Below are 27,127 nucleotides of genomic sequence, written 5' to 3' on the forward strand. Positions count from 1 at the left end.
GTAACACTGTATGCCTGTTGAAACAAGTTCATATTTATAAATAATCCATATTTTCATATTTTTACTCATCAGTATAGCATGAGTATTTTTCCTTTGAATTCCTCAGAAGGTACAAACAAAAAACTGTAAAATATTTTTCAACAGTTTACTGCTAAAATACGCAGAAACTGAAATAACATCAACAGTCTACACTGTGATATTCATACTTATGACAGATTTTCACAACTTCAGGAAGTGTGTCTCAATCCCATCTAGATACAAATGCTTTCAAGTAAAATTATGAATCTAGTTTTTCTGGAGGAAACCAAATACTTTAGTATATCATACTCCATAACTAAAACACATGTTTATTTTCTCTTTCTAAATGCACAGCACAAATTGCAGAGCAAGTCAGTAAACCTGTGTACTAACATTAAATAAAATTTGTCCATGAAACAGTTACAACTGGCAGGATACAACTTCCCAGGAATGTAAAAGATGAAAATTACTACTCCTTTTGGGTTTTTTTTTTTTTTTTTTTTTTTAATATATCTTTGGCCATGAGGTAATGATTGAAGTTCACAAACTGAACTGGAAGTTTATTTGCTCTAACGTGATCAAACTCAGTTGCCAGCTACTCATTCATTAAATTACATTGAGTCTGTTGAATGCTCTGTCTCAAGTTTTGCACAGATTTTACAGAGACAGCTTGACCACGAGCACCAGCAGAGCCTGGGGCACAGGGGTCAATGTCAGCAGGTTGCTGTGGTGTTTACCCACAGTCCTGGACAAGGAGTCATAGCTGAAGCAGAGGTTTGCGCTGTTAAGATTTAGCTTATTTTTACTACACTTTCTCTTTGGTTTTCTTACACTTTCTTTTAGGTTGACACAGGACACACACACACACCCATCCCCAAATTATCCCTTTCTTAGATTTCTCTCAGTAAAAACTGTTCTGCTGATTTCTTGGGTTTTTTTGTTTGGTTTTTTTCCAAACTATTTTGAAGCCCCACAGTTTCAAAATAAGAAGTAGCTGTGATGAGCATAATGCGTCAGTAATCTGCATCCTGTTTTGTTATGTTTTGATCGGATGAGAAATGTGTTTCTGCAGGATCTTTGCAAGCTACATAACAGTCCAGTCATGTTTCCTCAAGCACCCTGCCACCCCACAGTGCCCCAGCACACTTTGCTTTGCCTGTGGAATGTGTAAGGTTTTTAGGATACCTTTATAGCAGAAAGGGCAAGATTTCCTAAGAGCCAGAACAGGCACATAAAAACCTCTTACTTTGAGGCATAAGTTGTCATTTTCTTTCTCCAATGCAAATTAATACAATAATACCTGGTCTGACTTTTGACTATTGTTTTCAGGTATATGATTTCAATATTAGAAATAAATAGTAGCAATGGCTAGGTCATTTGTCTAAGTGCAAATATTGTCTACTCTTGCAAGTCTGAATTGGTCTTTCCACTACACACTTCTCCTTTGGTAATGCCTAGCTTAAAATGAGTACCTAGTTTTTGCATATATTCACTGTATTTCACATTGATTTTAGCACTAGAACCTTTGCATTATGCAGTAGGGAGCATTACATGGGTAAATCATAACAGTGTATGGTTTAAGAAGAAATATATTAGAGTAAGTAGCTTATTTCCAGAAAGGTACTTGAGACCTTTTTGCTACTGCATGCACCTGTGTGAAGTTAAGATCCATACCACTTGCTGAAAAATAACTCAGAACAAAGCTTCTACTGATAGGCAGAGGCCCATTCATTTGGAATAGGAGATCAAAGAAAGGAGAACAAAGAAGAGAAGTTCTACTTCTCAAACTCTGGAGGTTTCAGGAGCAAAATTTGTAGAAATTACTTGTTATTTATGCATCTACTTTTCTAAATGACAGAAACAACAACCAGTCAGTAAAGTACTATAAAGTGAACTGCTAAGTCAACTGCTCATTCAAACACTCTGAGCCTTTTTCCTGTGCTTACAGCATCTTAAATTAGGTTTTCTCCCTCCCCCAGCATACACAAACACAAAACAGCAACTTGTACATGATTTCTACACTTATTTCAATAGACAAAAAGTTAAATAAAGGAATTTTCTCATTTATCCTCTGAGGTATTATGTAACAGGCATTACAAAGTAAAAAAGAAAATAGCTAGCTCAATTGCAGGGGTAGTATTAGAACTCAAGATCCCTAATGCTGGAATGGGAGCTTTGCATAGGATGCATAGGAAGGAGAGGTGTGAACTTCCACCAGAACATGAGAGGTCTTCTGGCCATCTGATTTCATATCACCATAAAGAACTCAATCTGAGATTATTTTTTTTTCCCAAGTACTCTAAGCATTTAACACTTTTCACATGATTAAGCAGCACACGTGTTGATGAAGTTTGCCTGGATTCCACAACCCACCAGAAAGGTTTTTGTTGGTAACAGATACTGCACAAAACACAACCTCCCATGAAGACATTAACATTTTTTAAAAAGCATTTTTTTATGAAGAGAACAAAAGTTTTTTAACTGTTTTACTCAAAGCTACTTTTTCATGTGCTCATCCCAGAGTTATTACCACAAGAACACTTTTCACAACTTGTATTAGTATCTAAAGTTTGCCAGCAGCTATAGTTTCCTACTAATATCCCCCTCCACTCTTACCACCCCCTTGCCTGAAGGCACAACCTTGCCTCCCATGGCTTTATGGCTTATGGTTCTCCAGAAGGAATATTGACTCTGAATGTTTCAGGGACTTTCACTTGAACTTCCACCTCTTCATATAGAATGACAAAGCAAAAGGGCCCACTGCCCTTTGGATTCCCAGCTCACTCAGAAGGCCACTGGAGATACTTACACTTGCAGTTATGCAGTTCCTAATCATTTTATGAACAGAGGAAGCCAAAAAATTTAATTAAAAATTATATTTTTATGCGTCTCTGGAAATATTCAAGGTCAGGTTGGACAGGGCTTTGAGTGACCTGCTCTAGCGGAAGATCTCTGCTCAATGCAGAGACATTGGGCTGGATGACTCTTAAAGGTCTCTTCCAACCCAAATTGTTCCATGATTCTATATTCCCACACACAGAACTAATCACAATTTTGAGTAAGATACTCTATGCATTATTTGTTTTAAAGATGTTGCAGTTTTATCTACTGAGAGAAGCAGAAGCTATTAGAAATACCCATCACTTTAATTTTTCTTTCTTGTGATTCCCAAGTAAGAGCAGGAAATGGCCAACCATAAATTAAAGTTTAAATAATCTCTCAGATTAAAAAATTCAGAAAAAGTATATTAAAGGGCTTCTACTCTCATACAGAGGATTTTTCTTCAATAAGGATTTTATTACTTTGATAATGATTTCAACTAATTTATGATAACATAAAACTGTCAAAACATTCATATGATGCACCTTTGATTCAATCACATTCTTTTTATTTTCCAAGATTTAAATAAAATGAAGAATTCTACATACTCCTTCAGAAAATTTCCAGAATTTTCAGGAAAAAAATGGGTCAAGCACAAGGCAAAATATTTACCGAAGTCAAAAGAGCTGTCTCTGCAATAGCAGGGACTTGCCCACAATCAGCCTGAAAACCCTGGCCTAGTTCACTACTAGTACTAATTTTAGTTTTCATTTGTACTTTCTAGAAACAACTTCCTAATGACAACAAAAGAACCACTGCTTTATGATATATGTTGAATCCAACATAAGAAAAAAAGGAAATGAGGAAATAAAAAGGAAAAAGTGGAAAGGTAAATTGTCAAATGAGTTAACTTGACACTTCCAGCAATACTTCTAACATTCTCAAGTGTATGTAGAACACTATTTCATTTGTACCTCCAAACACTCACAGGTTTGCATCAATATTATCTTATTGTAGTAAAGCTTGTAAAGCTGTTCTTAAGATAATTATTATGAAAATCAGCTGCTTGTGGCCAAGCTGATGAAGTTGTTCATAACATCATTATCCTTTAGGAAATACCTTCCAACTATATTGTGTGATGTTTTCCCAAGAAAATTAAAGGTCTGAGAGTCCCTAAATCTACAGGCATTCCTAGTACCAACTTGGCAAGAGCTTTCAGTTTGTACCCTAAATATGAGGTAGGCATCCCCCAAAAAGGAGAGAGAGCAAGGATATAAAAGAGAGAGAGCAAAAATCATGGCATGGGTTTAGCTGGAAGCAAACTTAAAGATCAACTAATTCCAACCTCTTGCCATGGGGTAGTGACACCCTCCCCCAGATCAGCTTGCTCAAAGCACCATCAAACCTGCCTTGGACACTTCCAGGGATGGGGCATCCACAGCTTCCTTGGCCAAGTGTGCCAGTGCCTCACCACCCTCACAGAATAGAATTTCTTTCTAATATCCAATCTCAACCTAGCCTCAGTTTGAAGCCATTCCCCATGTTCTGTCACTACATACTGTTGAAAAAAATATTCCTCTTCAGCTCTCTTGTAAGTTCCCTTCAGGTACTGAAAGGCCACAATAAGGTCACTCAGAAGCCCTCTCTTCTCCAGGCTGAACAATCCCAATTCCCTCAGCCTTTCTGAGGGAATACCTAACAGTAAAATACATCTGTCTTCCCTCTCATCTAATTTCCTTCCTATGCTGCTTTTCCTTTTATTATTTTCACTTGAAATTTTCAGGCATTCTATTATGCGTTTTCATTTTATTTATTCCTCTATTTTTTAAGCCCTCTGCTTATCAGTACTGTGGATTGCCTTCCCCTAACTACAACCAAAGATTGTGGATTTAGATTAACTAAAAAATGCTTTACAGGGGATCTCAGAGCTAGTTCTATTCACAAGCTTGCTGCAAATCACTGCAAAGAAAAATACTTTGCATTTTGGAGTTGCCATCCTTACACTTTTTGGGCTTCTGCCCATTTAAGTTTGCTTTCAATGTTTTACAACTCTTTTTTTCTTTATTAATCCTTTCACAAGACCTTCATTTTTAAAAACCTGCATCATTCAAGGAGCCAAAGGAACTTTCTCCTGGATATGCACAACCAGTATATGCTTTGAAGTCAGTCACCCACAATGATGCTCAGATTAATGACATCTAAGGGTTACACTGAACAGATTTCTACACAACTGTGCACAAGCACTTCAGAGACACTTTTTGCTCAGCAAAGTCCAGTAAAAAACAACTTAGGATACCTAAACATGCCTCTGTTTCCTGTGGGCCAGGCTGATGCTTGTCTTGTAAAACACACATTTCAAAAGTAGCAAGGTATCCCTGTTGATTCAGGGTATTTTACATTAATAATAAAATGAATGTGAAAAATATGCTCACCAAAATGGTTTCTTATTGATATTTGATTCTCTTCTTAAAGCCCTGACTGTGCTTTCTTTTTTGTTTAGACTGCTGCCCATAGCCTTAACTTGCCATGAAGAAATACAACTAACAAAACTCTCATATTTTGTTAAATCCCGTCCTGTAACATACAGTTTTATCTGCTGCATAAAAAGTATGCAAATATGAAAAGTGTCTTAGTTTAAGACAATTTAATGGGGGAGAGACTCTGAGACATTTGCTTAATCAACCATCACCAATATTATGAAGAGTTAAATAGAGTTTATGCTGGTTTTCCCCAAAAAAAGTAGGATTAAAATTTTGTAGACAAAGAGAAGTAACTTGTACAATTGATTAAAGAATTCACCAATTAATTTCAACTACATTACATCATGCCATCAAATTTCTAATTGCCACCTTTTATCCTGATGCCTTTCACAATGCTCATGACAACTGACTAAGCAACATGAAAAAAAAATTTCTTTGTTCAGATAGATTCCTAATATAAATTAAAACACCTAGAAAAAGAAAAATAATTGAGTGGGTGAGGATTTTAAGTAAATCCATTTTATGTTTGAACTATTTTCCCATTTTATGCAAACTAAACATCAACCAGAAGCCTTACCCATGTACATAACAGAGTACCTGAATGGCACCAATTTGATTTATTTGTTATTTCTCAGTTAAATTGACCATATATCCCATGACTCCTTCTGCAACCTCATTTCCACTTGTCATTGACAAAAAATAGCATTTTACTGATAAGCTTAATCAGAAACTATTCTATGAGAAATCTTGGGAACACTTTCCTCTTTTCATTGTGGTAGACAAACGTACTTAACAAAAAATTATTGTAATGGAAAAGCCCTGCAGCAAAATGAAGAAACACCACAAACAAGCTAATTTCTGTCAGAAGAATTAATGGTCACAAAATGTTTTAAGAGATAAATAATCTATTGCCTCTCCTCCATGCAGTGTAAGGTAAAAATCCAAAAAGCACTTAAAGGTACTACGCACCTCTTAAAGAAAACTGTAGTCCTAAATTCAACATTTATGTTCTAATCTTCAGTCGTTTACATAAATTTCTATTCTGCTTTAAATCACATAAAACCATAAGGTTGACATAAGAGTGCCTATTCAGATGCAACAACATAAATCAGAGAACTGTGAAAACATCTGGTGGAAAACTATCCCCAAAACAATTTGCTAGCATTTGGTTACCAGAATGAATTTACCCATTAAGAGTATGTACCTCTGTTCAATATTCTATTAGAAATAAGGAAGAAATTAATTTTCTAGGCAGTTAAACCCCAGTGATTTAATGTGGAGACACATTACTGGCACTTTGTTAGGATTAAAACAATCAACAAATAATATACGATGTTTCCTAACTGTTTTGTGTCAAACAGCTAAGAAATATTTGTTGTTTGGTGTGCATCATGTTGATGATTGTGTTATTATTCTTATGAAAATTCAGGACAGCTGATGGAGAATGAAAAGGTGAAAAACAGTGGAAAAAGTCAATGTTTGCTAAGGAGTTGACAATAATTTACAGCAAAGTGTTTTCTTCTTAGCATAAATTATAGGGATTATAATGGCTTGAAAATTGCTATCAACTCTGTTCAGGAACAGCATTTGAAAGAGGTGACAGTAAGCTTTGGGCAGAGACTTCCTATAAAGCAGACTGGGTTTATGTTGTCAGTATTACTGGTTTTGTGTATCACCTATTGTGTAAATGAGAAGCCAAAGGAAAATTGCTGCAGACCTGTTTTCTAAACATACTGTAAAATAAAAAGGAGATTTCATTCTCACTTTGAATAAAATATAAATGGAATCATTTGTGGCTTAAGCTACAATTTATATTAAAAAAAGTTTATAAAGAATATAAACATTTTGCTTGATTTGGTATGCAAATTGCTTTGTTAGAGAGCCATAGGAGACTACAATTCCATCCTGCTGTCTCTATTACTTTTTTTTTTTTTTTTTAATTTATTTTGATGCTGTTTAGTTAGAAAAACATGAGGGCCAGTATTTCCTCAGATGTATTTTGTACTACCCATGACTGATAGTACAGACAAAGAAAGTCAGGTACAATTCTTTATTTTATCAAATAAAGTGGAGATATACAACTTCTTACACTGCCAAAAGCTTCTACATCTGCAAGAGTTCCAGATTTATTTGAAAGTTTTAATGCCTTCCAGATTTTACCTCTTGTCTGTGCCTCTTGTCTCTAGAAAGGGAGAAATCTGTCCTTTTGAAGACATGTCATAAAAGTGGAAATCTCATTATTTTACCCACACGAATTCTTTAGTCTATGCTGCTGGCCTTTAAAAAGGAATAGTCTACTGTGCTTCAATGGTTTACTAACTTCACATGTCAGGTTGCTGATTCCAGATTCTTGCCACTGCTACCTGTGCTGCTATCAAATATAATTTCAAATTCATCTCCATTTCATCTCCAAGATGGACCAGCTGCTGGCCAGGGCTGAGCCATCACTGAGAGAACCTCTGGGATCATATGGTTAAGAAGAGGAATGAAATCCTGTGTAAAGGAAGTGAGAGAGAGGAGGGGAAATATGTGAGAGAAACAACGCTGCAGACACCAAGGTCAGTGCAGAAGGAGGGGCAGGAGCTGCTCCAGGTGCCAGAGCTGGGATTCCTCTGCAGCCCAAGGTTCAGCCCATGGTGGGGTAGCCGTGCCCCTGCAGCCCAGGGAGGATCCCACTCCAGAGCCCAAAGAAAGGCTGTGCCTGTGGGGAGTCTGTGCTGGAGCAGAGTCCTGGCAGGGCCAGTGGCCCACGGAGAGAGGAGCCCATGCTGCAGCAGCTGGCTGGCAGCACCTGTGTCTCCATGCTGGAATAATCTGTTCCTGAACTGCACACTGTGGGAATGACCCCATCCTGGCATGGAAAGGGTGAGAGAAGTGCTCCCTCTGAGGAGGAAGGAGCAGCAGCAAGAACAAGTAATGCACGAATCAGAACCCCCATTCCCCATCCATTTGTGTGGCTGGAGGTGGAGATTTAGAGAACTCAGGAGCGCAGAAAAGCCTAAGAAGGAGAGAGGGTAAAGCTGTTTTAAGATTTAGGTTTGCTTCTCATTGCCCTGCTCTGATTTAATTGGTGAAAAATACAATTTTTTCCTCAGGCTGAGTCTGTTTTGCCCATGATGGCAACTGGTGAGTGATCTCTCCCTGTACTTGACCCATGAGCCTTTCACTGTATTTTCTTCCCCCTTGTCCAGCTGAGGAGGGGAGTGACAGAGTAGCTTTGGTGGCCAAAGTGTCCAGCCAGGGTCAACTCACCAGAAAAACACTCTGCGGCTTAGAAGTATTGAAAAAAAATTTATATATTACTGGTTCAGGTGAGAGCTGACCTTGGCAATTTAATCACCTTAAAAGGTATTTAGATAAACAGTATTGTCTTCAAATGCTGATACTTTGCAATCATACTAAATCCTTGTGGTTTTATAAAGATATTCACCAGATTAATAATAATAGAAAAAAAAAGAACATCACTTTCCCATTTTTTCCAGTGAGATGTAATTGTTAAATTTGCTATATCCCTTTAAATTAATTTTTCATGTCTCTTTCTAATGTGCCACAAAATTGTGATGAAAGTCACTTTGGTATTGAACTGTGCATGACCAGAGGTCTATTTTATGTTTCTAGCCCAAATTGCACAGTTGCTTCTTATTAGTATATTAATTCAAATTAATTTTAGAACTGACTTAGAAATACTGCAGGGAGAAAAAGAGACATTTTTTTTTTCTTGAAAAAACTCTACTGCTACTGCATGCTAACTGTAATGCTTCAGGTTAAACACATAAAATTCAACTCTGAGTCAAAAAACCTACACACTGATTTTGCAACACACACCACTGGATGCCACTGTAATATATTAATTTCCATACTGATGTAGCATCAAAATATGACGACAATACTCAACTTTTTAATTTAGCTCTAAACAGAATAGAATATGGCCTAATTCGATACCATGTTTATTTGCAATTTCTGATTTTGCAACATTTTGATATTTTGCCTGCTCTGCAAAGCTTTAAAAGAGCAAACAATGTAAACAGTAAGAAAAATTGTATTCTCCATCTTCAATTCTTTCCATCTATCACAAATCACACTACTCATATAATAGGTGCCAGTATATTAAAAATAACAACATGCCCTAGTTTCTTCAAACGTAACCTAGTCTTAAGTTTTCAAGGACATCAGTAATACGAATGGGTTTATCTTAATACCACAACACTTTTAGCTAAATAAGTGATTTTAATCCAAGTCAATGTGAAGTGTAGTCCTTAATTTTTTCTGGCATATTTAAACCAATTAATTTTGCTTCTTTTTGACTAAAAAAAAAGACAGTTACAACACCTTCTGATGTGTTGAAAAATGACAGATTTTTCTGATTCTTACAGAACTATCCAGACCCTTGCATAACCCAATTTCTTTCCTATATACTTTCTGTGCATCAAAAACCTAGAAAACTTCAATTTGCCTTCCTATGGAATCTATACCTGGGAAGTATTATCTCTGTTCATTAACTCAGCACCACTGGAATAAACACATGTGCCTCAGCATCCAGTTTACTCTTGAAACATTATATTTAAGCTGTACATATTACCTCTTTCTTTTGAAATTTATAGGCTGTTATTTGTCAGTGCTTCCACATACAGAAAAATCCCAACCCATTACAAGAAAGTAGCAGATTGGAAATATTGAACAAGCTGTACACATTGACTCTCTAGTATTGGTCATTCATAGCCTCCCTTTAAGATAAGCTACAGCAGATATCTTCCCCTTCAACTATTTGAATAATATATAAATATGTTTTTATATTTGTGTAAATATATTTGTAAAAGCCTCTCTGTTGGATTTTCCATCCATATCTTTTACATCGTATTTTAAAGTAGATTAAAATTGTATATACATATTTTCAGTCAGAAAAATCTTTGTGTGTTTTTTCTTCTTCATTAATATTTAAATTTTTTTGACAGATACAAGAAACATTTCTGGATAGTTTTTATTCTGTGGAAACTAAATATTAGTCACATCCTAGATAAAAATAGAAAAAACTACTACTAATATAATTCTGCCTGTTAGTAAGAAAATAATGGCAGAAAGGTTGGTACTAGTAGTCAAGTCTACACTGATTTGGCTGCAACTGTAGAAAGTTATAAAGAAATAAATGTATCCTAAGAAATATGAAGCCTACAAAAGTTATGGAAAATTACTGTGGTAGGCAAGAGGATGAATCAGTTTAAGCTTGCAACTGGTTCTGTAAAGGAGCTTCAAGTGCAAAACAAGTAAAGTGGTATTAGGTACCAGAGACAGCCCCACTTAACAATTCACCTGTTATACATCATTGCCTTATGGCCTTGCAATACAACAGTAGGAACAAACCATGGGTGTTGGTTCAATGAGATAAGGGACACAAAACTAAAATATTGCCTGAGATTTCCGTTAGGTAAAACCAGAACAAAATAAACCAAGCCAGGAGAAACACTCAATTTTCAAGAAGGAAAGGACAAAATCTGATTATAGCAACAAAGTTGTTTTCCTGCCTAGTGCTGGAAGGATCATGCAGCAGAAGGTCAACTGTTCTGAGCTTAAGACAAACCCAAAATTCCCCAGCAAATAATTTACCAGAGGATTCTGACCGCCAGAATTAATTATTGTCTACCTCTGCTTCTCCTCCTCCTGTCACCATTGAGGCAGAATTTGCCTCAAGCCCCTGAGAGAGACTAACCTGTGGCAGAATGTCACTGGCAAGAGAGAGATGACAAACCAACCATTTATAAGCAGCTATCACTTCATCCTTATTCTTCTTCTGTTTAGATCTTGCTGGACCTTCCCTTGCCTTTCATATCCCCATCAACTCTAGATTCCTAAGAGCTGAAGCTTTAGCTTTTTTAGTGCCGAGAAGAGGGTTTCTGTCCCAACTGAGTCATATTAATTTAAGTAGACTGGCTATACTCCCTACAACAAACACTGGGGTGTTTCTTGATCCCCACACTTCATTTTCTTCAGTAGTTTAGCCTATGAATCCATCTTGTTCCTTCTTCAGAGCATAATTATAGCATTGGGGTCTGATCTTTTATTAATTCAAATGCTTTCCTAAGCATGCCAGTGTTGCTACTCAAGGGATATCTGATTTACATATTCCCATAATTTCATTTCTGATTACTAAATTCATCAGCTTGCTTCAAAGTAGTTCATAGTATAAACATAGTAAGACTTTCAGGAACTGATGTTCATTGCATATTTAACATTTTTCTCAGAACAGCACCACAGTTTCAAAATACAAATCATTATGTTTATTAGAAAGTTTTCTTTCAGTGAAAAACATGCACCCCTACATCCTCAACTTTTAGGAGAAGAGAAACAGAGTGTTTTAAAACTTTGAGAGTTAATAATAAAAATAAACCTTTATAGGCACTAGGTACTCTCTACGGGACAACAAATTACTTCAGTTTGGCTCTTCTCACATCTTCAACCAGAGGTAATATTGAAATTGAAATAACTGTATCAAATCTGAGAGAAATATTTATTGAAAACACAGGAATTCCAGGCTAAGGATGGGGACCCAGGAAGCAATTAAGGATGGGGACCCAGGGAACAAGCAATTCAGGAAATGCTACTTCTCTTTCTGTAGATGTGTCACTATTTCACAGACTTGTTAGAAACAGAAAAACTGTCAAAACTTGTTGGGTTTTTTTTCCTTTACTGAAATATTTAATAGGGGTTATGGGTGGTTTACTAGACATCTCACCCATAGAAATTTAGGAAGCAGAACTGTGAAGTTGTATGTTTTTCAACATGTTCAGCTTCCCTGAGTGATAGACAATCAGGCAACTTGGTACTACCCTGAACTAGATTCCAGCAAAGTGGCTTTGGGGGAAGAAACCCCCTTGTACCTCTATCAATTAACATTGCACACAGAAGAGTCATACTTAAAAAAAAATCACAACCCTTTTTTGCTTTCTGTGGATAATGTATACTGTCTGCAAACTTCCAAGTTTCTAAAAGTAGAGTGGTGATTATCCTGCTCTGCACTGGTGTAGCCTCCCCTCATCCTGGGAGCAGTTTTGTGTGCCACAATATAGAAAAGATATTAAACTTTTAGAGAGCATCCAAAGGAGGGCCATGAGGATGGTGAAGATCCTTGAGGTGAAGCCGTGTGAGGAGGGGCTGAGGTCCCTTGGTCTGTCCAGGCTGGAGGAGACTGAGGGCAGACCTCACTGCAGTTACAGCTTCCCTGTGAGGGGCAGAGCAGGGGCAGGCACTGATCTCTGCTCTGTGGTGACACTGACAGGACCCCAGGGAATGGCCTGAAGTTGTGTCAGGGCAGGTTTAGGATGGGTATCAGGAAAAGGCTCCTCAACTAGAGGGTGGCTGGGCACTGGAACAGGCTCCCCAGGGCAGTGGTCACAGCAGCAGCCTGACAGAACTCAAGGAACATTCAGAAAACCTTCTCAAGAACCTAATGTGACTCTTGGGGCTGTCCCGTGCAGGGCCAAGAGTGGGACTCAATAATCCTTGTGGGTCCCTTCCACTTTTAACTAGATGTTCTATGATTTTATAAATTCAGCATTTAATTGTAGACAATATTTAATTAAGTACAGTTTCCCATGTGTACAGAAGACAAAACAGAATTAACCCACTGCCATTTACAGGTCATTATTATGACATTCAATCACTATTCATACAATCATCTGAGAATGAGAACTATATACCAATGTTATATTAATGTTAAGTTATATGAACTCTGTTATTTTGATAAAGCATGAATACAATTTGCAAAAGTGTTATAATAAAAGAAAGACAACTTGATCACTGCATTCTATTTATTTTTTTTTGTTTTTTTGCAAGGTGCTACACATATAGGAAAACAAATATGTCTTATTTAGGGAATTTTGTGGAGTTCTCTTGTTTTTATTCACAAATCTCTACATTTACATTTAATATTGAATTTCTATGCTAGGACATAGTTTCAATCAGCATTAAATTGTACTTTACATATACACCTGCTTTCCAAATAATTAATTTTTTAAATGATAGTATTATCTTAGGTGACATAAATTATTATATTTTATAATAAAATGACAAAAGAACAGTACATCCCAAGAAAAACCTGGCATAGGTAAAAAACTTTAATTCAACCCCTAAGAAAAAAATCCAAGCAAAACGTAAGTTTTGCTGTAAAAAAGGATCTTTCTACTGCACATCAATCTCTCCTAAAATAAGTTTAAAAATGAGTCCACATATATAATTGATTTTGTCTGCCTATTTTGTATCTATACTAAAAATATTACAGTAAGAATAAACAAATGCAAATGTCACCAGAATTAAAACCATACTAGATATCTAGTCAATATTTAAACAGAACCAATAAAGTTATTTTCTGTATTGCAGCATCTCTCACAGCAGGAAAAATGGTTACCATATAGAAAAAAATTATTCTGGTTCAAAATATTGATTTTTTTTTACTGATTTTTATCTTTTTTTAAAGATCGTTTGAATTTTTGAGTCAATCACTAAAATTCCATTTAAGAAGTTAGATAAAGCTTGGTATTACTAATAATTTAATAAATCAGTAGGAAATAGGAAATACTATTTCTTTGCATAAAGACAGGTAGAAAGCCACAATAAACAACAGTCCATAAAGTATTCACGAATTTGTAGAAATGAATGAATTTATTAAAATACATCATCCCAGACAGATGATCAGATGAAAAAAAAAAAAAAAAAAAAAAAAAGGAAACAATGAATATAATTAAAAGAAAACTAAATCTGTTGTAATTGCAGAAAACCTACACTAAGATTTTCTTTGTTGTTTTTGTACGTGCCAAAACACGTGGGAATATCCTAAGCACATATTTGTTTCTATGAACGCCAGTCTTGAAGCATCTCAGGTGTTTCACTTTGCATGATAGATAAACTCGAAGTCTTGATTACTTCCCAATTAAGGATACTTGTGATTGTCAAACTCCACTTTCCTTATGTATTTTTATCAACAAAATATCAGCCCTCAGACAGGCAGAAAGCTGCAGTTCTGCCAAGAGAAGGAACAGCGACCTGCAAATGGAGGTGAAAGGACTCTGAGCTCACTGAGGTTCTGTAGTGTCTTTTACGTGAAACTGGACAGTCACAAGACAGAATATAAGGACAATATGATTTAGTCACATGTTTCAGATGAATGAGATCCCCTCTTTTCCTTATTCTAGACTCCATGGTTTTCTGAAGGGTATAGAACTAAAGAGAATTATGTGAGGCAAAAGCACGACAAAACACAAACTTTTTGGTGTTTGTTTTTTGGGTTTTGTTCTTTTTTGGGGATTTTTGGAGGGTTTTTTGGGTTTTTTTTGTTTGTTTGTTTGTTTTTTTTGTTAAAAACATCCTAATTCTCAATACCAGTCAAAAATGCATTAGACCTTAGAAAATCTGCAGAGACTGAAGTTCCATAATTCATTCTTTCAGTGGTGAATCAAGATATCTATTTGTACGGGTAAATAACCACACAGGACTGATGGCAGGAGGATACTTCCCAGAAGTGTTGTCAGTGATAACATGCATAATGCAATGAGATTTTAAATGAGAACACAGCTTTTGTAAATAATGTACACTCTTCAAGACACCCTGGAGACACTAGACAACACAATTCCTTCAGACAGAGATTGTGCTTAAAATACTATTTTTCCCTGGTGTTCCTGATTTCCATTAGAAACTTAAGTCAGACTAAAAGAAAGGGTTTCAAGTGAAGTGTTTTGAACCCTAAGAGGAGGGCATGATAAGAAATAGATCTATAAATATAAAACAGAAAGCTATCGCAAAACAAGAACAGCGTTGCTGACTTCTCTTATTTGAAATGATGATAAATCACTTATATTTTTTTAAGAGGAAAAGGGAAAATCTGGCTCACAGAAATGCACATTCTGTTGTAATTTCCCCATTTATAGGCCTCAGAAAAAGAAGGTGAAAAAAGATTCTTCTTAACCTACTTCTTGAATCACTGTAAATTGTAGTGCAATCTAGAGTTAAGTCTAACAAAAATGGATGAGCTGTTTCTCCTGTTTAAATAAGTGTCAGGTTTTGAAGCACTTGGATAATTCTGAATCAGTAAGAGCTTATTTGTTAGTGGAAGAAGATGAGTTATCTTTACTTTGGCTGAAACGAGAAAACATATATTAAATTATAAAATTGTACCCCTATCTCTTCAGTTTTGAAATAATATCCTCTCTTTTACACCTCATTTCCATTGTCATACTTTTATTTTGCCTGTCAGCATCTTGCCAGGGGGAAGCGAGAACAATATAGTCACAAGCCACAAAAGGATTCTACTATGGTCATACCCTTTCCACTTCCTTTCTTGATCCTTATCTTTGCCAAGATTTGAGATGTCTCTTTTTGTCAGGACTTCAACTAAGCTAAAGATAGCATGTAAATAAATCAAGCTTTAAAGACAAACCATTCTTTCCCTTGATCTCAGAGAAAATGCTGGAAATAGCAGGGAACAAAAGAAAATGGGGACACGGGGAAAAGCAAGTGTCTTTCACACTCATGACTCATCGTGCTAACACATCCTCTGTCCTGTCTGGCTCTCTGGGAGAGATGGGTAGAGTATTTGTGCTGCTCTCTCATTTCCATTACTAGTTAGTACCAATTGTGTGGATGTGTTGGAAACAATAGTATATAGTCCTGGAGTTTAAACTACATTTTGCAGAAATTAACCCTGTAGAAGCACATGCACTGTCTTTAAAACAAAACAAAAACCCTAAACACAACAGGCAACAGAATTGCCTTAAAGTCACTGCTATGTTATTTCTTCACTGAAGACCGAGGAAAAAGTTTTTAGATTAGTTTGACCATACATAAGAAAACAGAATAGCAAAATTGGGACTTTTTCCTTTGCTTATCTTTATTTTCTCTGACATATTTTCAAAAGCTCTTTTACAACAGTAACTATATTTTCAAATTTCCCTACTGCTAAAAACAACTTAAAAGTACATTTATATGAGTTTAATAAAAGTTCCACTCATGCATGCAAGTTAGTAAGGTAGTTTATATGGATGTAACAAGATATATATCTTGTTATGATATATATCTTGTTACATATATATCATAACTGTGTGTTTGTATTTGAATACAGAAGGCTGGTGAAGTGTTACCAGCATTTATATATTTTTCCTGAAGTTTTAAAATGTACATTCCTCTGAAATCAAGGCATCTCATTGCGTTCTTGAATTGAGGTAATTAAAATATAAAAGAGTCTGTATTACTGGCATCTTCTGGGTACCTTTATCTCAATTTTAACCGCTGAAATTTGCTATCAAAATGTCCCTTGTTACTCAAATGTTTTGATACATATTGTTAGCCACATTTCTTAAGAAAAAAACAAGGTATATAATTTTTAATCCTTTGGTTTTTTTATCAAAGGACACCCTTTTTATCATTCTGTGGAATGCATCTGATCATTTTTTCTTTATGACTAGGATGTCTCTGAGCCATTCCCATTCATTTTCCTAGTCCTCCCTAGACAGTCAGCATAAAGCCATTCTCTGAAAAGCAGCCTAGATGTTAAGTATAAAAAATAATTTCAATAAACATCGTTGGCTAGCACCAGTTTTCCTAAAAGCGTTGTGACTTCATAGACACCTATAAATCTGCTCACAGATGTTTAAAGAGAGACAGTGCTTTAACACATGAAATCTTCTACTCCTTCATTGCACTAACATTTTCTGTGCAGGAAACAACCCCAAAGGCTACCATCATGACAGAAATGTTTCAAAAATAAGAACTAAGATTTGGGGTGCAGTGCATTACCCCAATATTCTGTCTTGCAACAGTTCTGACTGACCAACAGCACTGTTCTAATTATCTTATTTTTCTCGTCTCCTATCCCAGCACAAAATTTTTCCCCTCAAATACCTTTGACTATACAAGAAATCTATATCACAACCTTAATATTGAGATTGAAAAGAGAATTAATTGAATCAAAATAAACAAGCTTATGTCAAATCAACTTCTCTCAAACATCCACGAGTTTTTCTTGCCTTTGCACTTCCTATTTACTACTGAAATAACATCCATGTGAAACAGTCTTTTGATAAACTAGGGATAGTCAGGAGAACCTGTAGTGGCCTGAGTAGGCAGTATGACACACTGCTTTACACCACTGCTGATCTATTAGACTTAAAAAAAAACAATTAAGTGATGGGGTAGTTATGGTTTGGAACTCCCAGGAGCTAGAGGAGATGACAGTCTGGTGATTTTTTGCAAGTGGATTTTTTTCATTAAGACTCAATAAAAATTTGTTATGCTTTTAGACAGAAGAGAAAGAAAGGTTAAAATATCTTCCCATATCTGTGCTATCCCTGCCTTCTAAGATGAGCCCACTTGGAAAATTTTCAGCCCAGTTTTGGGGTTTTTTTTAATATGCTTATGAAGGAGAGATACAGCATCATCTTTCCTCATTAAAAATAAAATGTTTACATGAGGTTTTGGAGTAAAAATTCATCCAATTAATCATAATTTCAAAAAGTCTTGACAGTTTTGTAAACCTTATGCATTGTAAAGTCTCACATCTAATGGGCAAATGAGCTTTCAACAAGAACAGAAGCACTGGGCTTTTGTTGTAAAGAGAGCTGTAGCTGAAAGGCTACATGATTAATGTATCATAGACTTTACATAAAAACAAGATATATTACTGTTTGAGGATCAAGCTAAATTTAAAGAGAGGCCTCTTAAGGAAATTTGACTGCCAAGATAAAATTCCATAATTGTTTTAAATTTCAATTTGTCTGTAATGTGGTTTTGGGTTATTATACTACATAATTCTGATGCTTCCAAATTCAATTCTTTGTCATATTCAGATTTTACCACATAAACATTCACCAGTTCCTACAAAAAGAACATCCCAAATCTTTAATCATCGCAAAAAACACAGCACCTTGACTTTGTATCTTAAAGTTAATATGAGTGACATTATAAAAATTAAATTACTTCTTTCTCATCTCCATAATATCCTTTAAAATGCCTTGCCTAGGCTGGAGTATATGTCCTATTTCTTTATCTTTCTTGATGACCCCTCATGCCTGCAAGTCAGCTCATTTTTCTCTGGTGAAGACTGCGCCCTACCAGTGCACGCTCTAAAATTTCCATTAAAATCTAGGGCATCATCACTCATTCTTATCTGCAGCAGGCTGCCGAGCAGTGTGAGAGCAGCAACTGCAGGAGAACTCGTCTCAAAGGACAATATAGTTATATACATCACCATCCAGAAGGGAAGAGAATTCTACCTGCATAATACCTTATCACATGCACTGCATTGGGAATCTTAAAATCACCGGGAGTGGTGTGGAATATTGTCATAAATTCTCATGCAACGGCAAGTCTTATTTAACAGCAATTTACCAGTAGGCAATTAGCTTCTCAGAGAACATTTTTATTACATTCACGTCACAATGAAACGATCTGTCTCATCAGCTGTTGAATATTTGCTGGTTGGAGCATTATTATTCCAAATTAGCATATAACAAGTACCTGAGGGTATTTAAACTTGTCTGTGTGTTTAACCTCCTTGTTTCTAAGTCCCACTTCTTCAACCAAATTCTTAAACAGTTCTCATACCTAAAGTACATGAACATTTTTCCAAAGTGTTAAAGATAGCCATGGTCAATTCTCTTTCTTTACCTTTTCTACTTTGCAGAAAGAACTTATATATGTAATTTTTATGCTGTATGAGCACACATTCTGTAATACTGCACAGGAAACACAAAAGCCTCGTCAGGCTATTTTCCCAGATCACAAGTCTCACATAACATCTTCTTCACCCCTCATTCTACAGAATGATGACCTTTCTTGAATCCTGAGCACAAACCATTACACGCGTTGAAGTCAAATCAATAATTTTATTTTGCATTCCATGGCTATCCTATGTGTACTTGTGCACAGAATGGAAGGTGGGCTGCAGTGCTTTGTGTAGCACTGGTTGAACTGGCCTGTTGACTATCACCTCTGGAGCTCAGCAGACAACTTTGCCACTGTCCAGGCAAAAGAAGAATACAGATAATCTAACTACAGGCAGATCAGGATCAGACAGTTGTGCAGCAAATGCACCTGAGAGGATTTGCCACTAGCAACTACTGCTACAAAAGAGCTCAGCTTCTATGGAAACCTGAGTAGATTGCTGGCTGGACTGATCTGCTCTGGTCATTTATTCAAGTGTTTATCTGCTCTGGGCTTTATTCAAGTGTTTGTTGCCAAACCTTTCCCACATTCAGTCCAGTAGAATCATGAATTTTTCTGGTGTACCACACGAGCAGCTTGAACTCATAGGCTTTGTGCCAGGATGGCACAAACATATCAATGTTCTTGTTGCTGTATGGCACAAAATATATTCCAGCTAGGTGCCCGTTTCTTGCAGTGGATTAATGCATACATTGACCAAATAATCCATTAATGACTCCTTATTTAAATAATTCAGTAGAGAAAGTTTATTTTATTATAATTTTTTGGTCTCCTTTGGTAAGAAATACCTGCAATAGTGCTTACCGAAGGAAGCTCTGTCATGTATTCAAAAAAGCAGATGGATTGAAGAGCTGATGTTTGTCCTTCATGTACTAACTTCAAAATACAGCTAATACTGATTAGAGTAGATGTCTATCCTGAATCTAGAAATACCTTATTTGTATTTGGCTAGACAATCTTAACAGCAGGCTTGTGTTAACTTGGGACATTTCACAATGGATTATAGGCTGGACATAAGCAAGGCAGCATTATAACTGATGAATAAATGATGAATTACAAACCAAACTTTCATTGACTTGCATAAAAAATAGATCAGAGAACAAGATCTTTTTGCACTAAGAAGGCTAACAGGACTTTTAAAGTGAAGAAACGTCATTGAGCTTAGAATCTTCAGTGATTCCAGGACAATGTGTAAACTTTCTGAAGCAAGTAAGGAAAGAATTAAGTTCTCTAATGACTGAAACACACCACAGACAGAATCCTGGCAAAATGAATCCAGTTTTACTAGGATTGTGAGGATTGTGCGTGCATCAGGGCTTTTTTCCTTTGGGCAACAGGAGAAAACTGGTGGTGATGCTCCCACCAATTTTCATCAGGCTTCCCACACCATGTCATTCCCTACTGCTACCACAATACAGATGTCTTATGAAGCATGAATCTGTCAGCCATATCCATATGGCAATGAGATAATAATTGGCTTAATATTTTAGGATACAGGTTACAGGTGAAGTAAACAAATTTAAAAAATCAAATGCACAACAGCAAGTTGAAATAGTTTCAACTGCAATCAACAGAACAGCCTCACAAATATCAGGCTTTTCCTTGGAGCTGATTTCAAAAGTTATCATTGAGAAGGATGACAAGTACATTGATTTTTATATTGAGAGACTAACTCCATTAGTATAATTTCAGCCCCATTCCCTGATCTTTCTACATGGTAGGGGGATGATGTACTCAAAGGAAAATGATTGAGGTTTAAAAAGCCTAGGAATAAATACTCGGTTGCACAAATTTAGTGAGTACATATAACCAAAAGTGGCATAAAGAAACAAATCATCTTTAAATGACATCTAGAAGATATTTGTCATTTGATTTATTCTGATATTGTAGGCTGATACAGTACTAGTTTTAGTCAGTATAATTATACCCAAGAACAACAGATTTTCTGCATAAAAATGTCCTGTCCCAAAATAGTTTCATACATTTTATACTAAATTTTAGTATGCCCTATTTAGCCATAATTCTATATTTGAGTGCTACAGCTGGAAGATCAAGTAACATAAACCATATATTGTTAGGAGGACAATACAAATTATTGGCAAAGTGCTATATCCATTCATCTTTTTCAGAACTATGATAAACATCCAGCTGACTACTTTGGAAATGCTTTGAGACCAGGAGAGGGCTGCACTATTTTGAACCTGTGGATGAATACAAAAGAGGAAAGAAGGAGAATGAACTCAACTGCTGCTGCTAAGAAAACTTAGGCCTTTATGATACATTTAAACAGCCAGGAGCATTAAGAAGCCTAAATGAAATGGCATTTTAATACTTAAAGCCAAATAGATCCTCTAAATTTACAAATTATCAATACAATTATTCGCATTACTATCAATAACTGTTTTTGTTTCACACTCTCTGAATATGTGTGGAGCTTATTTTAATTACTTGGGACTTGAAAGATGTTTTCCAGTATCAGCTGAGAAGCAAGCATGATTTTCATGGTATACAGTTTAATATTGTACAAATACCAAAATATTATTGCAATTTAGCTAGTTAGAAAGGTGTACATTTTGAAAAAGCACCAGTTACATTGACTATATTAAACTTTCTAGATTTAAAGCACTGTGTGGCAACAGGTCCCTTGAACTGGGGACAAAAATGGCTGAATTTGATTTAAAATTTTAGTAGTCAGAGTTTTGTACTTTGCACAGATTTAAATATTTGTTAGATTGGAGACTTAACACCTTTACAACTGCAGACCCATCACGATGTTGCTACTACCTATTCCAGTTATTACCTAGAATTAATTGAATCGGAATAATTTTAACAATTCCACATAGCATTTCTAATCCTTGTTGAAATCTAAATGTTAATGAATTTAAAAGAAATCAAGTAGTCCTCTCAAATTTTCAAACTTCTACTAAGTACTATGTGAACTGATGTTGTGATTCACCTTAAGTAATTAATCTCCCATTCGTAACACTAAAATATTTTTATGACCCCTTGGTGATGAATCAAGAATAGTTCACAAAACTACATGCTAGGACACAACTATGTTCTTTAATTGGGCCCAGAAGAAACAATTCTTCTTGTTCTCAAAAGGCCGTGTACCTTAATTTGAACTGTCTTACAAAACTACTGCAGTTTTAAAGGCAAAATATCTTCCCTGGGACAGCAGCAGAGGGAGTCCACCAGTGACAAGTCTAAGTGGCAAGAGGCCACAGCTGGGCAGCAGCTGTCCCAGCTGGCACCCAGCGTGATTGCTCGACTTAGCAGGGATGCAGAGTCCACAAGCAAATCTTTGCAAAACTTCTCCTCCTCTGTGACTCTTCCCTGATACTTAGTGAGAGGAAGCAGCATTTGGGAGCTCAGTGAGACAAGCAAAAACCCTGTGTTAATCAGCTCAGCTGAAGCACCTCGGCCAAAATGGTTTGACACTAGATAGGCAAAACCTTGGGGCGGTGAAGTCCATGGCAGCACTGCCATCCTCTCCATTCATTCCTCAACAGCACCATAAACATCTATCCATCAGAAAACAGTATTTTCCCTTCCACTGTAGCAGTCAGATACAGAAATGTTTATAGTTTCATTTGCAAATAATGAGAACCTTCTGAAATCAAAAGTTTCAAGCATGAATTCTGCATGAGCCTTTGCTTCACTTAACGATTACCAATTCTATGTGTCCATATCAGATTCAGGCAGAAAATTGACATGTCTAAAGTAGTTTTAAACACCAGATTTGAACTTCATTCTCCAATAACAATCACAGCACTTTTGAGATGTAAACTTAGCAAAAATGAACACACAATACAAATTGTATACCTTGACACTTTGAGGCTGTCACACAAAACTTATTTGGAAGCAGATTCTGAAGTTGTTTTAATTTAATCCAAGGGCCAGAATGACTATAGTGAAAGTCCAAAATAACTATGACATATTTAAAAATAAAATCAGGTGATTTGACTGTACTTTCTCTTATTTTTTTCCTCGAAGTTTTATGGCATTTCTAGAATTCACAGTTTTGTAGATGAACTGTAGAAAATTTTTACCTACACTTCATTGAAAGTAACAGATGGAAAAACTTCACCTCTGTAAACTGAGACTTTTACAGACATTGAAGTGGACAAAGAATATAATCCTTCCATTTAACTTATTACACAATTCTCATACCTAAGATAGTATGAGATATTTCTTAGAAATAAAGACTTACACCCCTAAATTGCACTAAAATAAACCACCACACCACCTTTTAGAAAAGTTTGAATGTGAACGGCTAGTGTTTTGAACAAAGAAAAATAGTTAATGTTTCCTAATGTTACTCTAGTGTCAAAACTTGAGTAATATACTTTATTAGTAAAGAACAGAATCTGGAAAAGCTAAGTCCATATAAAAGATTGGGAGGGCTGAGAATGGTTGGATGATTAAAATACTAACAAATTTTGAGGAAAATATTTCTTTCTCCATTATTCATTATTGATTGTATTTTCTTTTCTTTAATTTTCTTCTCTTCAGTCCCCTGCTAGAACTCATTTAAGAGGGAAGTGTTTTGGTACTTTTTGGAAGAAATGGAGACTGTGGAAAAGAAAAAACTAGCCCTCAGGGAAGGAGAATGGAGAAAGTGAGCTTCATTCAGCTGCTTTAATGTCTGCGTTAACAGACAATAAAAAGACCTTTTTTTAAAAAAAAAAGCAGTGAATTTAGATCTTAGTGGATGGAATTACAATGAACTTAATGGTTCTCTCACCTAAACACCTGAGCTAATCTTTCTCCTTAAAATGAGAACCCATCCCTGGTTTTCTTATCACTGCTTCCACAAACACATTAGTTCAGACTGTAAAATATATCTTTCCGAAGCAATCACCATGACATACAACAGTGCATATCTGTGTGTCTGTGTCAATTTTAATAGTTTATTCCCCTTTTATTTTTTAATATGATCTTGTGTATGGGAATTCAGTTGTTTAATATCTTAAATCCCCATCTCAATTGCGATTCTAAGGCATTGTACACAATTTGGTCTGTTTTTTAAAAAGCCAGTGCAACGTAATCTTGAATGCTTATAGAATGAACAGAGGCATATGCAGGTAATGCTACAGCAGACAGTGTCTGCAGCAGGGACTTGAAACACTTTAATACCTGAACTCTGAGCTGTGTGAGGCAGAGCATTGCCAGCAGGTGCAGGGAGGTGATCTCCTCTCTGATCAGTCCTGGTGAGACACATACGGGATGCTGGGTATTTGTCCTAAACCTTTTGTACTTCTTTTCTCTCTATTTGGCCTCCTTTTAATATTGCTAATAAGTATAGGCTAAAAACCCTTAGGAATAACACTATGCTATTTGTTATTAAGAAATTTATTTTCACTGTGGAAAGAACTGTTTAATTTCCCATGGCCCAAAAGAGTGGTCCTTTTTTATCATGTGTTTTGAGGTCATATCTGACATTATCAAGCTTTTCCTTTTCTTCTCCAGATCTATCTAGTCTAAAAGCAGTGAAACTCACCAATTAAGGCAGATTTACCTTTTTTATAAAATGCAACATGATAAGATAACAGGGAAGTTCATACCCTAGATTGTTACTGCACAAAAGAATTAAACCCAAGGTCTGTTATCAAATGCAGCACCTAACACCATCCAAAATCAGTGAAAAAGGAACAAAGCAAACTGCAAGCAACAAGACCTACCTTGTACAGACATATTACTTTCACTGAACACTATGTTAGGCAGTTGCTGAGAGTTTACATTGGTGATCTGACTTTAGAAATAGATGGCTCCATTTCAGTGGTTGCCCTGAATCCTTGATTCAGGATATCCATTAGATGAAGTTTCAGAGAACAAGTCTACTGAAATGGAAGTGTGGATTCCTGAATTCAGAGCTGGAGGACATCCAGTTATGTTCCTTCCCTGGCAGAAGGGGCTAACAGCACAGAATAACACATCCTTGCTGACAGGAAGAACTGACAGCACAATTTTCCAACAGCAACAGCAGAAAACAAGAAACTTTTCTTCTTCAGCTCAGCTCACATAAACTATTCCATTTCCTTTCTGCCTCCCTTCTCAGGAAGAGAAAAGAACAAACAAATAAGGGTTAAACCTTGCTGAGGCTGATGTCTTAAGTTTCAGCTTTCATGATTTTTAGATTCTGTGCTGCCTAGGTGTGTAGTTCTGAGCCTCATATTAAGTGTAAGTTCCCTTCACAGAGTAGGTAGACAAAACAAATCCTTTTCCAGCTTGAGACCAAGGATCGTTACAATTTTTCAGGCCTAAAAGCATAAACAATGGTGGACAGAAGAGAGAAAACATGAAGGATACGACCTCACAACCAGAAGCTGTAATTGGACAATTAAACCCCAATATGCAAATGGACAAAAACTTATAAAAATGTACGTCCTCATGATGGGTCATCCACTTTGTGATCATTCTGGTCCATCTTGGGTTTAGCCCTGGCCAGGCTCTTGTGCTGCCCAAGTTGTACCCTTAAAGGCCTTTCAATAAATATCTACTTTATTCTCTAAGCTCTGTCTAATCTCTGTTCCAGGTCCTTCTCAAGGCATCAAGGCCAAATGGACAGTGTGAGTTTTCTGCAGGGGAAAGCAAACACAGTGATTCTCTTTGGGCCACCAGACAAAGAATAATCTCAATTCCTTCCTACCATAGAATGCAAACAAGGAACAACCCAACCCAAAACCCTACCTCAGCCATGGCATCTTAACACTGACAAGCCAGAAATTTCACACTCCACAGAAAAGCAATTTTTTCTCCTAGCAATAAGCTGTGGGACCAGGAGTCCACTGAGGCAATTCAAAAAGAAATAATAATGATTATTTCAGCATTCTTTGAAAAACAGTTGACTGCAACAGCCTGAAACAGTTTCTGTGGTAAAATCTCACATGTATCTTCCCCCCAGAAATCGTGACATCAAGCAGTTGATGTGGATGAATCAGTAAAATCTGAAAAGGAATTTTGTTTATATCTATTCTTCTACCACAATACCAGGGAGTCCTCACTCTTGCTCTTGTAAAATGATTTATTTTCTTATGCCACTAGAAACTACTTGAGAATTCTCCTAGAAATATAAATTTATAAAGCCTTTGAAGAAGTATGAATCAAACTCAATTTCATTATTCTCATGCTGTGATAAGCAATAAATTCAAAAAATAATACAATAGTTTATACTCTTTCTAAAATCGTTTTATATCAGCACATAGCTTAACTATTACAAACTACCAGAGTAGAAAATGTTTTTCAAGAAAAACTAAGTGCAGATTTGGTCAGAAAATAGACAAAACAAGAATGTAATTTAATTCACTAAACTGTACTTTTAAAATTAGCTAATAAATACAGAAATTAAAATTAATGAATTCCTATATTATCTGTTCAAGAGGACGGTGGCTGTAGCCTTTACAGGGCCCAGGGAAGGTGTGATCATGAGACTTTATCAATAAAGGAAATGGATGGCATGGAATTACTTAATCAGATGAATGCATTTGGAAGAGAATGTGAAATTGTTTGAGCTTTAATGTTTTACAGTGATCACAGATCAAGAGTTACAGCCATGCAACTCTGCATAAAAACAGTGCTGACCAGAGAATGAAAATATGGGGAGAAACACAACATACTCAAATCACAAAAGACAGGCCAAGAATCATCACCTGCTTGTTTCAGCAGACCATTTCTTAATTACTGTGCTAGAAAAACACCACACTCTATTAGTCTAAATCAAAGTGTATTTCAAAAGCTGTAGCTAGAGACAGTTTTTAATAACCAGGTGTGTGTGTGGGGGGGAAATCTTGTGACAAATTAACTACTTAACTGGAATGTGGAGAACATAAGTTGCCAAACAAGCAGTTATGACAAAAGCCTGAATTTATGGAAAGACTGCAATATTGCCCTTGTTATCAAGAACTAAACCACCCTTTTGACCTCTCATCTGGCTGAACTAAATCAGACTTGAAATGAGTATTTCAGTTATTTAAATGCTACTTTATTATCACAATTTTCTTTTTTTTAGCAAACCTATCTCCTTTGACCCCTTAGCTTAAACTTACTGTAAAAACAACAGGGATAACTACCAGGACAAGCTACCTTTATCCCTCCATAAGGGA

The 27,127-nt window shown here is 36.1% G+C and overlaps 1 protein-coding gene across 9 annotated transcripts in view; it reads right to left on the reverse strand.

Annotated features, from left to right (window-relative positions):
• The window catches only part of DMD (dystrophin), a 978,823-nt gene that overhangs the window by 391,288 nt on the left and 560,408 nt on the right, over window positions 1–27,127 (reverse strand). The window lies entirely within an intron of this gene.

Source organism: Sylvia atricapilla, chromosome 2, assembly GCF_009819655.1.
Source record: "Sylvia atricapilla isolate bSylAtr1 chromosome 2, bSylAtr1.pri, whole genome shotgun sequence".
Lineage (NCBI taxonomy): Eukaryota > Metazoa > Chordata > Aves > Passeriformes > Sylviidae > Sylvia > Sylvia atricapilla.